The sequence below is a fragment of the Rousettus aegyptiacus genome, unplaced genomic scaffold (genome assembly GCF_014176215.1).
Source record: "Rousettus aegyptiacus isolate mRouAeg1 unplaced genomic scaffold, mRouAeg1.p scaffold_m13_p_10, whole genome shotgun sequence".
Taxonomy (NCBI): Eukaryota; Metazoa; Chordata; class Mammalia; order Chiroptera; family Pteropodidae; genus Rousettus; species Rousettus aegyptiacus.
The window spans coordinates 22457607-22472211 of NW_023416285.1; the positions used below are offsets into that span (position 1 = coordinate 22457607).

A 14605-nucleotide genomic window follows, 5' to 3' on the forward strand; every position below is an offset into this window, starting at 1 on the left:
AGTAAGTGAGAGCTTCCACGGCTCATCTCCTGAGAGGCTGGGAACTCCCAAGGGATGAAGAGCACAGCCTTGCAAGTCAGGCAGTCCTGGAATTCTAACTCGACTGCCGAGAAGCTGTTTGCCCCCCAGAATCCTTCTGCACCTCAGTTTTCTCATCTGTAAAGCAAAATAAAAACACCTACGGGATTGCAGTGACGAGTGGTCATGACCTGTAGTAACACTTTCAAATGGTTTATGTTTTTATAAAAATGCCCTTGGCTTTAAATGGTTTGGACTCTCTAGGCTATTTATTATTCGTCAATTGATATTTATTACACACTCAGTAGGTATAAAAGGAAACAGAAAGAGATCTGGGGTGATAGATGGGGCATACACAGGACAGAAAACCAGGGGATCAGGGACGAGTGGCCCATTTGTACCAGCCATCTAGAAGAGGTGGGGAATTTAAACCAAGTAAACATTTTCGGACAAACAGTAAAGTGACTTGCCCTTTCCCAGCTATAAACATGGGCTGTTCCTCTTCTTTCCCATATGGCTTTTGTGTTCTTCAGAGACGGGATCTGTAATTCTGAGGAGTGAACAAGAGAAAGTCCAATTGCTGTTGGTAAAACAATGACCCAAAACCCTGAGTCTTTCTGGATTTACCTATATTAAAAACAAAACAAAACAAAACAAAACAAAACAAAAAAACGAGTCCTAAGCCCCACTGAGGAGAGCTACCGAGAAGCAATATGAATGGCTGAGTGGCGGGTTGAGGGGGAAAGACTGTGGCTTCTGACAGAAGTAAATAGGATATGAGAAAACACTTCAGGCAAGGCGACGGCATCAGAAGGAACCAAAGCACCAGGAGGAACCCATTCACCAGACCATGGAAAAGTCCTCTTTGTTGTTTGAAATTTTTATCTCGTTTGTGGCAAGTGTGTAATGATTTAGTAACCACCACAGCTGTGTTCAGGCCTACGGTTTTTCTCAGAGGCTTTACCCTCGCTTCAGAGCAGAAACAAAACCAGCTGGTCAGGCCACCCTCTTCCCAGTTCTCTTTCCAGTTTCTGAAATTTGTTTAGGACAAGCAGAGCTTGGAGCAGCTGTCTGAAGATTTTATCTGACTTCTTATGAATCTAATTCCGTTGGGAGGAAGAGTACAACTAGCTATTTAGGTTCATGGACAATGAATTTCTGGGCATGAAATTCAGCTCTCTTTATCCTGCCATTGAAGTGAGTTTGAAAGCGTCAAATGGTTTCTTATTTTCATCTTCACTATGGTAATGACAGAACCATGGAGAAGATGCAAGTTTCCCAGACTCGAGCCAGGGGGACAGTTGGCATTTGTCGGCGACCACTTTCTCGCCTCTGAATTGCCCTGGTCAATGTCTCCCTACTGTGTGTTTCAAGCACAGAAAGAAGGGATTCTGTTCCAGGGAACAGCAGAAAGAAGGGACAGCAAAGCGAGGCGGCATGCTGTAGCAAAAACTGCAAAGTGGCTTGCGGTGTGGGTGCTGTGTGATCTCAGCACGCAGCTGTGGAGTGGCTGGCGGCTGGCATGGGTGTGGCTCCTGGGGGAGGCCCTGCTCAGCCCAGGCTCACGGACAGGCTAGTGTCTGTCAGAGCCTCGCTTTCCTCATCCAGGGAATGAAGGCATTATGGGGGTTTGGGGGGGTGTTTTTCAGTCAGTCATGGATCTATTTATTCATCTAACCACCCCCCCCCCTTTTTTTTTTAACAGACTAACTCTATGCTAGGTGCTGGGGACATGGAAACAAATCTGATTGAGTTTTTGCTCTCCTGGGCTCACAGTTTTGTGGGCAAAGATAGATCATTATGCAAATAAATCTAGAAAAATCATCTGCATGATAACCGGAGTGTGTAAGGTGGCCAGCCCTGCCCAGAAATGTTGAGAAAGCTGATCCTAAAGGATGAGTAAAGATGCCAAAAGAGTGGAAGGGTATTCCAGAGGGAAGCCTAGAGCTTGTGAAAGAGCTTTCCCGAGGACAATGGCAAGGCTGAAACAAGCTTTAAGCTGCTTGTGAAAGGCGAAGAAGCCAGTGTGGACTATCCAGTTCTCAATATCCAGCTGAGGTTTCAGTTTATCAAGAGAGGATTTTTTTTCTTCCCCCCAAACTCTAAGAAATACTTCAGTCTTTGCATCAGGATTGTTCAGCACCATTTATGTAACACAGATCAAGCCACTGATGTCTGTTTTACCAGATGGGGTATGAGAAGATACTTCTCATTGCTATTTCTTACATAGACCCTTGAAAAAGTCTGAAAACTTTATAAACCATCATGATTCTTACCCTTTATGGGGTCAGAACTCTTTAGAGAATGGGAAGAAGGTAATAAACCACCTCCCTATAAAATGCACAAAATTTTGTATCAAATTTCAGGGGCTTCTAGAACCATCCCCCTTCCCAAGCCCACTCATACACTCTAGGTAAAAACCTCGCCACCTAGTCAGGCTGTGGGTAGGGGACTGGAATGCCCAAGGATAGACACAGAGCTTCATGGTGACCTGGCCTGATATGGGCATTGAGCTTGGAGACTCTTGAGAAAGAAATGTCACAAGGCAGACCTTCAGCGTGCCCTGACCAAGGTTAGGTGAGGGCAGGCAGGCGGTGTTAACAAGTGCCTTTGCCCTGACTTGTGGCCCAGTAGACTTGGACCCAGCAAAAGCAAAAGCAGCTTTCCAGCTTGGCAAATTAACTGCGTGTTAAAAAACAGCAGCCTGCAATGAGGTCAGTGATTGGCGAACTTTCTTTTTGTCAGGTTATTCACTAGTTACACTGAAGTATACATATACCCAGTTCGAGTACCTTCTTTTGACTTACGTTGGTGCATCGAATAGGAAGAATTATGGTGATAACAAGACCATTCCCCTATGGGAAAGAGTGGAGGCAGATATGTGGGGGAAACGACAAGAGCTGTGTGTAGCTTATCTATAGACAGACTTTTGAAAGAAAACAATCCTTTTTCAGAGGGCTTTGGCAGGGCCAATACTAGGGTGAAGCAAGTGAGGCATTTGCAGAGGGTATATATAATATGTAAGGGGAGGGGTACCAAAAAACTCAGAAATCAAGATAAATAATATTTTAAAGAGAAAAATAAATAAATACAAAACTCCATGATGAATAAAATTTCAAAATTTTAAATTAAGACGGGACGTAGTCCTGTACTTGGATGGCCCTGCCTCCCTCACTCAACCCACTCCAATTCCAGCCCTAGGCTTTGGAGCCAAGAGATGCATGCCCTTAAAGTCCCCAGCTTGTATTTGATCAAGGCTTTGAATTCCAGTAGGTTAGTGTCTGGACACTGCTGAGCTACTTCTGTGGCTGTCTAGGAAAGGTCCCAGGCAGTGTGAACACTGCTCCTTCTTCATCTCTGTTAAGCTTCAGCCAGCCAGCCGCCTGCCTGCCTTTGCCCAAGGCGTATGTGTTGGCAGTGAACCAAATGTTCCACCAGGTGGCACTCTTGCCCCAATCAGGTGGCCCTGAAAAGGGGCATCTTAGCCAAACGAAAGAGATTTAAACCAGTGGCCGAATTGTGGCCGCTTGATTTTTGAAAGGCCAGAAAGAATCCTGAGCAGGGATTGGGGTAAGCAGAGAGGAGATGTGAAGAGGCTTGGAAGAAAAGTGTGGGGAGCCTGGAGCAAGGTAAAGGCTTATTAGTAACAGGCTGTGCTGCTCTTTCAGAAGTGAGAAAAATGAGACTTTTACATCTTTTGTTTGCAGATGCAATATAAGCGCACATGACAGGGGAGAGAAAAGAGGGATGAATTGTTCTTTGTGAAGCACAGCCTGGTGGGAAGAAGCTCCATCACTTACCTGTAATGTTGTCTCCACCGCTTTCTAGCTGTGAACTTGGACAAAGATAACTGAACTTTGCAAGACTGAGATTCACTCTTTAAATGGGGATTATTGTAGCTGCCCCCCTGGAGGGTTGTTAGAGGATTAAATAAACTGATGCAGTACACATGGCTATTTGTTTGGTGTTTGCATCAAGTGAGCGCTTGGCAAAGGAAGGTGCTATGATGAACTTTCAGGCTGAGCAGCTGGATTTTGTGGCTTCTCTTGGCTGTTACTTTAATTAAGGAGGTGACCTCAGAGTGACCCAGAGAAATAACTTGATAATGAACCATGGCTTCAGCGGAGTCAACCAAAAGAATTTCCCACCTGGATCGAGTTTCACAGGTGTGATTTTTGAACCAGGGAATTAAGCTGGGTTCTGGTCAGAACTGTCCCACCTTTCATGACTTGAGAAACACCTGACCATCAGGTGATCAGCTCCACTTAAACTGCACTGCTGTGGAGAGTATTCATTTACAAGTGTGTGTATTCATCTACTCCGTCTCCTTACACTTCTGAAATCCTGAACTCACAAAGATGCCCCCAAATGAACCGTTCTTCAATAAGAATGGTATCGTAGTGGTTCCTTTTTATTGAGGCTTGCTTTTTGTCAGTCACTTTAATAAGCACTTTACATACACTCTTTTGGCTATGCCTTGAAACTATCTGGAGAAGTAATCGAACCCAGTTATAGACAAGTAAATTTACATTTAGGAAAACCTAATACCTTCAAGGCTTATTCAGCTAGTAATTGATATAAACTTATATCTATCTGACTTCTAAGTTGATCGATCGAGCTACCTATCTATCATCTATCATCTATCTATCTAATCTATTTGATATGTTGAATACAAACTATTCTCATCTATTAATTAAAGTAAGCTCCTTGGAGACCTCTATAGTATGGATAAAATTTCATTCGCCTTAATGAAATCTTCTTTCTTGAAAATATAGAGATATATTCCTGGCTGTATCTCTGCAAATACACATGTAACATGTGTATGTGACTTTCTAAGTGTCACGTTCTTACTCAGTGGCCCCGTAACCTAGATTATGATCCATTCTTGTGTCAGCCACACTTCTGGAAGTCCCTGGAGAGAGAGTTTTGCGCCCTATCCTCACCGAGGGCAGTCAGACGATGCCTTTCTCCACTCTGCACCCAGCTCCCTTTGCTGGTGTGAGAAAAGCCAGATTGGTCTCACTTTTCAAGGAGAAGCTGTTGGGCAACAGAGGATATGTCAGAACAAGATCAATTTGACCTGGCTTCAAGAAGGAACAGAGGAGCAAACTGCCTTCCCAAAGGAAAAGCATCACCATCGACTGAGGGCTTTTGTTTTTTTTCAGTTCCCAACTGGGAAAAGCAATTACCTGTCAAATAGTATGGAGTCAGCTAGGAAGCCAGTGTGGATAAGTGAGGGTTCCCACTTGTCGCACATTTCTTCCCCCCATACCCGGAAAAAATGCAGTTTATTTTCTCTAAGTTTACATTGTAGCTCAATTCAGATTAATGCGATTTTCACTATTATAAGAGGTTCATGGAGAATCTACTTTGTTAGAATAAATGGGTTTTAGTTAGCTAGAGAATGAGTTCTTCTCTAGGACTTAAACATTATTTTATCAAATTATTTAGATGAAAATATAGCTGGCTGTATTTATTTAGTAACTTAAAAACTAGTCCCTTTCTGTTTATGTTATTAGAAATTAATTCCATCTTAAATGTCACTGATGTTTATGGATTAAGATAGGAAAAATAATATTTTTCTTTTGCACATGAATCTTTTTATTAAAGTAAAAATAACCCAAAGTAGCATAATAAAACATGGAATTACTAGAACTTCTTAGGGAAATAGAGAAATTGAGAGACGTCCCGCTTTCTTCAACAGCTGCACAGGGAGATTCAGGGAGACTTGGAGGAGGGGACCAAGGCTCACTTATTTCTTCACCCTCAGTTGGTAGCATGGGGTCAGCATGTGGTCTGTGCTCCGCACATTCACGATTCAAATTAAAGTCCAGCACACAGATTCTCCTTTATTGGACGCCCTGAAATGAAAAGGGCCAGCCTTCTGCCCTTTCATTTTCCATCAGCACTGACACCATCCTCAGAAGACCTGGACGCTGAGGGGTGAGGGTCAAAGGTCAGGATCGGGGGCATAGAGAACACTGGTCCCAGCCTCTGTCCTTTTTCATATGGGTGGCACAGAAGGATCAGAAGCTCAGCTGAACTGCAGGCCAAAGTGAAGTGAGGGCCCCTTTACTGAGCACCATGTCAGTGTATCAGAACTGTATTTATTATCTATTAGGAGCGTATTGGGAGCCTTATTTGTTTATTCATCTTCTGATACAATGTATGTATATGTATTTATTATTTTATGTAATAAATTTATATGATGCATATTTGTTATTTTATGTTAGTATATTTATATACTTATTTATTATTCTCCTGATACAGTGTATCAGGAGCTTTATTTATTTATTATTCTTCTTCCATTGGATCCTCACAGGGAGGTTGTGAAGCCATTCATGTCACTCATTTGATCTTCATTTTCAGAGGAGGAAGCCAAGTGCTGCAGAGTCAAATTACTTGCACAAGGTAAGGGTCTGGGGTTCAGATCTGAGGCTTCAGAATGGAAGCTCTTTGCAAGAGGCCAAACTTCCTCTCAGCAACAGGGATCCACGCGGCCAGTAGAGGAACAAAGGTTCAGCTCGGCGTGGTACCAGGTGTTGGTAACTTTGTAAACAAGGGCATTTCTAGGGAACTGGAAAACAAGTGGCTGACCTGGCAGGCAACCTGCCAAGGGCTAGAACATGAAACTGAGTTGGAACTGAACAATCGATTTCATGTTTGAATATATATTTTTTCTTTCAGATCTACCCACTGAAAAGTCCTGGAGTAGGAGGGGACCTGAGAAGGGCTGTCAGGATGAAAGATACTAATTTCTTTCTTTTGCATTTATTTTTACAAGGCCTTACAAAAGCTGCCTAGATCTGCTTAAGTCTTACATGGGAAGTTGAGGCGTCTGGAGCTCTTCAATTAGAAAACCTCTTCCATCTGTCAAAAGAGCCAAAGGACTCTGAGGTCCTATTTACGTCTTCGAAAAGAAAAATTCGCTTCTAGGTTCTACACCCATTCTCCTTTCACCTACTCTAGTTAAATTTCCATTTATTGTCTATTTATCTGGTTTGCATGACCCTGAGCACTGTCACAGGTGCCTCGTTAAGATGCTCACATCTGGCCCTCCTAGTGCGTCCCAGAGTCCGTGAGTCCTGTTTATCCTCATCCCTGTACAGAAACCAGGTGAGAAGGAACACTTTCTGTGCGCAAGGAGGGGAGGTAGGAGAATTCAATGGAACAGTTATGAAAATTGAGCCTGTGGTCGGAAGTGAGGGACAGAGTCCTCTTCCTCGAGGGGCTTATTTATTAAGTGGCGGGAGACGTACTGGCCACTGTTGACAAGACTTCTGGGCACTCCAGGGTGCCTGATTGGGGCCCATCAGAAGCTTCCTTTTGGACCTGGAAGTTCTGGTGAATCCAGCTCCTGGCGAGCGCCTAATTATAAGGCTTTCCTACTTGCCAGGGAGACCTCAGATTTTCAACTGGTCACAGAGAAAGCCTCCTTTAATGCTAAAAGGGAGAGCCTTTAAGTTTCCAGGTGATTCGATGCAATGATCTCTCCTTGGTCTGACAGGTCGACATGAGCAAAGGAATGAAAGGGATGTAGGGGCCCCCACAAAACAAGCCGGTTATATTCTCGCCAGCTATTAGCAGGTTGGGAATGCTCATTGAGACTTATGATGCTTCCCGTGCAGTATTAAGTGCACTAAAAACTACTTCTCTGGGTTTCCGAATAGTTTCTAATGCTTTCACTACCTGGAGAGATTCAGTTTTCTGTTTTTGTTTTTAATCCATTTTGAATCTTTGTGTATTGAACTTGCATTTGGTTCCTTTGAGGCATCTCTCCACAGTTTCCTAAGGCTGCCATAACAATGCACCGCAGACTGAGTGGCATGAACAACAGAAATGTATTGTGTTACTTCTGGAGGCTAAAAGTCTGAGAATGAGGTGTCCTTCCATGGGCGGCAAGGGAAGGATTTGTTCCAGGCCTCTCCCTGAACTCCTGGTGGCTCGCTGGCCACCTTTGGCATTCCCTGGCTTGCAGAAGCATCCCCCTGATTTTTGCCTTCATGTTCACACTGCGTTCAAGTCCTCCCTTTTGTAAGGGCACTGGTCAGACTCCACTACGACCTCATTTTAACTAGTGACATCTGCAGTGACCCTATTTCCAAATAAGGCCACATTATAAAGTCCTAGGGGTTGGGATTTCAACCAACAAATTCTAAAGATACAGAATTCAACCTCTCAGTTCACCCAAGGCGCTCTCCACTGCTGGCTAAAACAAGAAGCACAGACATCTACCTTCTTGCTTATGGTGCAGAGATTCTCAGTCCTGGTTACCAAGTGAAATCACCTGAGGAGCTTTTGGAAAAACCAACGAAGCAGGGAGCCCACCAGGACTGCTCCCAGCAGGTGCAGCGCCTGGGGAAATGTTGTTTGGTGGGGCTCCTGTCTGCGAAACAAGTTGCTTATAAAACGTATTATAAAGTTCATGGGCCTGTAATGAGTTACAGCGATTTGTTGAAAAAAAATTAAAATGATGGGTGGAGAAGAGCTACTTACATAAATTTTGTTGAGTCTCAAACAACTCGATTACAAAATGTATTACGAAAATTGATGGCCCTACATGAGGTATAATGATTTATGGAAGAAAAATTCGGATGATGGGTAGAGGACAGCTATTTTATGTATTCAGTTTTGTCAAGTCAGTACACATGAAGATTCTCTGTAAGGTCTAGACACCCTGTCTTCCTATTCTTTATTGTCCAGTGCACCATTCTTGGTTAATTTCCCATCTCCCACTGTAAGGAGGGAGCAACATTGTGATTACTACAGTGCCAGGGTTCTTCAGAGCCAGTTTATATTGAAACAGAATACAGTGGTCTCCCCTCTTCCACAGGGATACATTCCAAGACCCGCAGTGGATGCTCCAAACCAGAGATAGCACCGAACCCTACATACGCTGTGCTTTTTCTTACACATATGTACCTATGATTAACTTTAATTTATAAATTAGGCACAGCGAGAGACTAACAATAACTAATGATAAAATAGAACAATTCTAATAGGATACTGTAATAAAAGTTATGTGAATGTGGTCTCTCTGAGCAAACTAACATGAATTTCTTTTTCCCTCTTCACAATGTCACAGAGAGAAAATTTGTTCTTACTGTAAATCTTAGCACCCTCCACACAGAATTTTTTTTCTTTCCTTATTAAATTGAGACCTTTCACCTTTCCTCTTGGAGGAAGCACTTTACAGCTTCTCTCTGGCACATCCGAATTGCCAGCATCACCACTCTTGTGCTTTGGTAGCGTGCAGAGTGTGCAGATACTGGACAAAGGGCTGATTCACATCCTGGGCGGGAAGGAGCAGGACCTTGCTACTCGGAATGGCGCACGATTTAGAACTTATAAATTGTTTGTTTCTGGAATTTTCCATTTAATATTTTCACAAGTAACAAAAACCACGGAAAGCGGGAAACTGCTGTAGACGTTCTCGCATCAGCTTTTCCCTAACACACGAATTTAAGGTCTGTGACGTTGTTCCTGGTGAGCTGCAGTGAGCGCAGCAGGTGAAGGCTGGCTCGCCATGGCCCTCCAGGAGGTTGCACTGTGCTTCCCCTTGGACGATGAGTACTGAATTCGAGGCTTCCCTGGCATGCAAGAAAATGTGAAGGATAATTCTTTTGTGGTGACGTTAAATTTGCTGTTTGAAATTTTCTACCATAAATGTAGAATTATCTTCCACCGTGTTCTGACCTCTTCAGCCGGTAATCATTGCCTTCCCAGAATACGACCTCTTTCGGTGGGGACCACACCCCTGCCCCACAGGGCCACCACCCTAAAGGGTAGAGGCTTGTGGCAAGAATGAGAAGAGCAGTCGTATTCCCGAAAAAGCTTCCGCTCTCCCCAGGCACCGGGCTCCCCTACCATAGATATTAAAGCCGTCTCAGGTGCAGGCAAGACTAAGAACCACGTGATCCAGGCCACTGATTCACAAATAGGCCGAACGTTGGAATCACCTGAGAGGTTGAGTAAAGTCTAATGCCTGGACACCACTCCCAGAGTTTCAGACTTAACTGGTGCGGAGCCTAACCCAGCATGAAGATTAGGGAATTATTACCTTTCACCTGAAGTGGCCTTTTAAAACCTCAAATGGTGTCCTGCCTCTGATGGGCTATCAAGTACACACTCCTCTTGGAATTCCTCTATATGTTGTTTTTTTGTGGGAGGCAGTCCGCTCGGCCCACGCTATCATTGCTTCTTTGGCTCCCAATGCCACCTTCCTCCCCACCCCGCCCTCGTGGTATTTTCCTTGCGTCCACCAACGTGGCAGACAGGGCTAAAGGGAACTGATACAAACTTCCAGAACAGTGTTTGGAAAATACTGCCACTGTGGTCACCCCGGTCAACATGCCTGAATATGAATCTGAAAAGTCACTGGTACAGTCAGAGACAAAGCTCTAGTCTCCACCTCTTTTAAAGGCTCTCTGGTTCTCAGGCAGGGTCCGAACTGCGTTCTTCCCGCCCAAGGGGTCATCATGGAGTTTCCTCCTCCACGGAGCATCATTTGACGGTGCGTGTTTGAAAAGTCAAATAATCTTACTGACTAGAATTAAAAACATGATTGTAATGTTAAAACATATGAGACTGTTATAAACCCTAATGCATAATTTATACGACTTTAAGAAATGAAAATATCTAAGAAATTTTACGCTACCTAAACTAACACACGTCAATTATATCTCATTAAAAATCATTGAAAACTGGTGAAAAATACGTGGTGACAAAGAAATCTAACTATGGGCAGTGAACAGACAATGCAAAATATATATGGCTTACTGTTGAAAAAAATTTAAAAAATTAAAAAAAAATTTTTTTTTTAAGAAATTTTATGCCTATACTGGATGCTTTAGACTAGCCATCCGTTCACTCTAATTTGCTTTTAAAAAAGTTTGAGACCCATTGAAACTAGTGAGTTCAACCTGTTTCGCCATGATTTAAATGACTTAGAATATGCTTTTTTCCTGTTGGGATGTTCTTCCCTTACTAAGCGGTCTGGTGAACTCCTATGTAGACCTCCAAACCCACTTCAAATCCCCCATCTGCTGGCACGCCTTTGTTTTCCTACCAGTTAAAGCTTATCACCACCATCTCTGTCCTGTGTGTTGCCCGTAACTCTACCTTTACACTGTTCCATGTGGGTGTAGTTTATTTGTTTATGCATCTTTTTCATCTATAAGACTGGTTACTCTTTGAGGGCAGGAGTTATTTTTATTCACTTCTCTTCCCAGTGCTTAGCAGAGGGCCTGACATAGAGCAGATCTCAGTAAGAGGCTGTCGATTAAAAGCAATGTTTTCTTTACTTCTTAAAAAATAACTGAAAAATCCCGAATACTCAAAGTTGTTGCTACTTGAAATCCAAAAAGGAGATTGTTCGGGTTTTTTTTGTTGTTGTTGTTTTTGTTTTTTCTGAGTCAGCTATGTGACTCTGAGTGTGTCCAGAAAACACAGGAGCTGCCCTGGCAGGGGGCTCAGGGAGGGGTTGTCATTAGATCCTGGCCTCTTGAAAGAGAGAGAGAGGAGGGCATTGAGGGAGGGACAATCCAGCAGCTGGCCCAGCTGGAAGGCCGGTCCTCTCCACCCTCCTCTGTCCCCCTCCCAGCCTCTTTGAACAGCTCTGTACTTACAGCCACTTGGACAAGCCTTAGCTTTGTTTGCCTCTAGTGTAGGGTCAGAGGCCTTATAGGAATGGCATGATTCTACTTCCTTAAATAGCAGCTTGGGAATGAAATGAGTAACCGTGTCTTTAATTAGCCATACTCCAGAGGCCTGGAGGGGGCTGGTAAATGGTGGGCTCCTAGCCAAGATCAGCACTGTACGGCTGGTACTCAGTCCAGGGAGACTTGGTGGGATGTTTTATTTGCCTCTCTCTCTCTCTCTCTCCCGAGCTGTCCTGTCAGCCCTGCTCCCTGCCATCATTTCAGTGTGATAGGTTGCTCAGGATTGTCAGAAAGAAAAAAAAGGAGGAAAAAAGCTAACCATCTCTGAGCATCTCTCCTGCATCAGGCTCTGTGCCAGATCCTGGGAACAGCAAAGCGAAGGACTGGAGATGCACAAGCATGTAACCCATGAGCATAACCCACGAGCAGTGGCATAGGAAGAGGGCCCCAGTGACCAAGAGACATTTCAAAATAATTTAAGTCCTTGACTTGTATTTTCAAACTCTTTAAATAGAATCCTCATGGACAGTCTGGAGCTACCCTTAATGCAGCCTCTTCCCTTTTCTAGCCACTTCCTCACAGCCTGAGTCGCCCTGGCTCTCTTCCTTCACAAACGCCTCAGAAAACTGCCCCAACCTATGTATTTTTTTTTTTTTTCTATCCCAGAGAAAACATCTTCCTGGCTGCGGTCCACGTGCCTCTCATCTCTTCTAAACAAACATCTTTCTTTCCTTCTGTCTCTTCCCTTGTCTCTCCCCAGCTGTTGGTTCTATATCACAGAGGAGAAGAGTTCTGGCGAGGAAGACCTGTATCCCCAGAGAGAGACAGAGCGCTGGGAACCAAGTGGAAGGAGCCCCCTGGCTCGTAAGGAGGGAGAAGACAGGCTGGGAATATTTAGGGGTTAGTCATTTCTCTCCTGCCGCTCGGACTTGTAGACGCTGTGGAAATGGGTATGCGGCACAGCAAAGGTGTGGAGGAGACGTAGGTGAGGGGCTGAGGGGGTCACCTCCCTGGGACAGAATACCTGAGGCGAGTTTTGACGGATGACCAGGAGTTCACCACGAGGCCGTGGTGCAAAGGATTTTCCTTCAGAGGGAACCACCTGGGTGAAGTCACCTTGGATACGACAACGCAGGGCTGAATCTCCCAGTGGACTATGTCAGGTCCCTACTCTGTTTCTTGCTCTGACCTCCAGGCTTTCTCTTAAGTGTATGGGACAGCAATGAGGGTCAGGATCCCTTCCTTTGCACTATTTATATTGAAATCCTAAGGTCCAACCAGGACGTCGATGAAGGATATGTTAATGAGGAAAGCTGGCCTCTGTACCTGTCTTTCCCAGGAAAGAGAATGTAAAGGTCAGCACTGTGCCGTGGCTGGGAGGTCAATTTTCTCTCTCTCTCGAGGAAGGAGAGAACATCTCAGGCAGGTCTGGACTGGGCTGGGCAGGGCAGGGCCTGCCTCGCCCAGACTAACTTTGGTACTGGTAGGAACGAGGTGGCAGGCCTGACTGTAGATAGGTTTCCTCTGCGAACCCTTTCAGATCCCTCTTCATTCAGTCTCCATCCTGTGGGAGATTATTCTTAAATCGCCCTTTAGACTGGGCTCTCCTTGACCTGATTTCTTCACTCCCTCCACCTCTTTCTTACCTCACACACATATTGGCACTTCTGGGATTTTAAATATCACGCTGTGTTGGAACTGTATTTTGGGCTGTGATCTACAGGAATGGGGCTGCTGGTGCTAATACAGCACCAAGAATTCTACAAATGAATCTCTGAAGGCAGAATGTAGGGGTTCCAGAGTCAGTATCGCCGGGGGACTTATTAGAAATGCAAATTCTTGAGCCTTCCCCCAGACCTAGGCAACCAGTGCAAGGGCATTCATTACAGGACACAGCAATTTGTGTCCGAACAAGCCCATTGGGTACACTCGAGTTGCAGGCTTGCTCATTGTGCCGGAGGGCTGCTTAATGTCATTAACCTGGTTCACCTGTGGTGGATAGAACTGAGCCCCCGGGTTTGTGGGGGTCAGGTGTGTGGACAGCACTACTTACCTCTTCTCGGGGCCTCTTCTCAGAATGGACACAACAGCACTATCTACCCTTTTCTGCGAGCACCATCAACTTGACAAAATGCCAGATGTTGCATCAGAGGCAGAATTCCGATTTCTCGGCAAATGAACCTTTGCCCTCCAAGGGTGGGGAGGAGTTGGGGCTTCAACCACGATGTGAACAGGGTTCCCAGTGGCTGCAGGTGACCCGCACTGGAGGTGTTTCGGTTCCGGGTATAATGAATGCGTCTCCCCTTTCAATTATGCTCCAGGACAGTCCCCGCCCCCTCCCCTTCCCCTTCCCCTTCTCAGAAGCTGCCACGCCTAATTCTCCAGCTCCCCTTGGAGCTGAGCAAGGGGAAATGGACTGTAACAGAAGTAGAAGAAATTCAAATTCCCTCTAAGGGACTTTCTGAGGGCAAAGCCTGGAACGGAGTTTGGGGGCAAGTTGCACAATCTTCTTCACACATCTCTCATAAGGGCCATGGAGTGTAGCAGTTAAAGCTGGAGCTTGAACTAGGTTCAAACCTGGGTTTTCCATGATTCAGCTCTGTGATTTTAGAAAAATTATTTAGCTTCTCAGTGCCTTTATTTTCTTGATCATGACTTGGAAGTCATAATAGCAAGACACTCGTAGCTGTTTGGGAGGATTAAATTATACAATATATCCTAAGAAAGCATTAGCCATACCTGGCCTGTTCGTGTCCACTAAATATCAGCTATTGGCTATTGGTAGTGCCTTAAGTGGTACTGGCATTCAGGGCATGCTTGATGAGAGTGATGGGATTCACGCTCTCTGTCTGGAGCCAGTAGACCACCAAACATATATTCCACTGCTATTTCAGATCCCCTTACATTCTGAACAATTAAATTACCGG

At 44.7% G+C, this 14605-nt stretch overlaps 1 long non-coding RNA gene across 1 annotated transcript; it reads right to left on the reverse strand.

Annotated features, from left to right (window-relative positions):
* Nucleotides 1-9074: 9074 nt before the first annotated feature.
* On the reverse strand, nt 9075-13955 carry LOC107508715. Its single transcript, XR_001596371.2, has 3 exons — nt 13732-13955; nt 10430-10564; nt 9075-9608 (listed from the first exon to the last, which is right to left on the reverse strand). It is a non-coding gene; the product is annotated as an uncharacterized LOC107508715 (long non-coding RNA).
* Nucleotides 13956-14605: the final 650 nt, after the last annotated feature.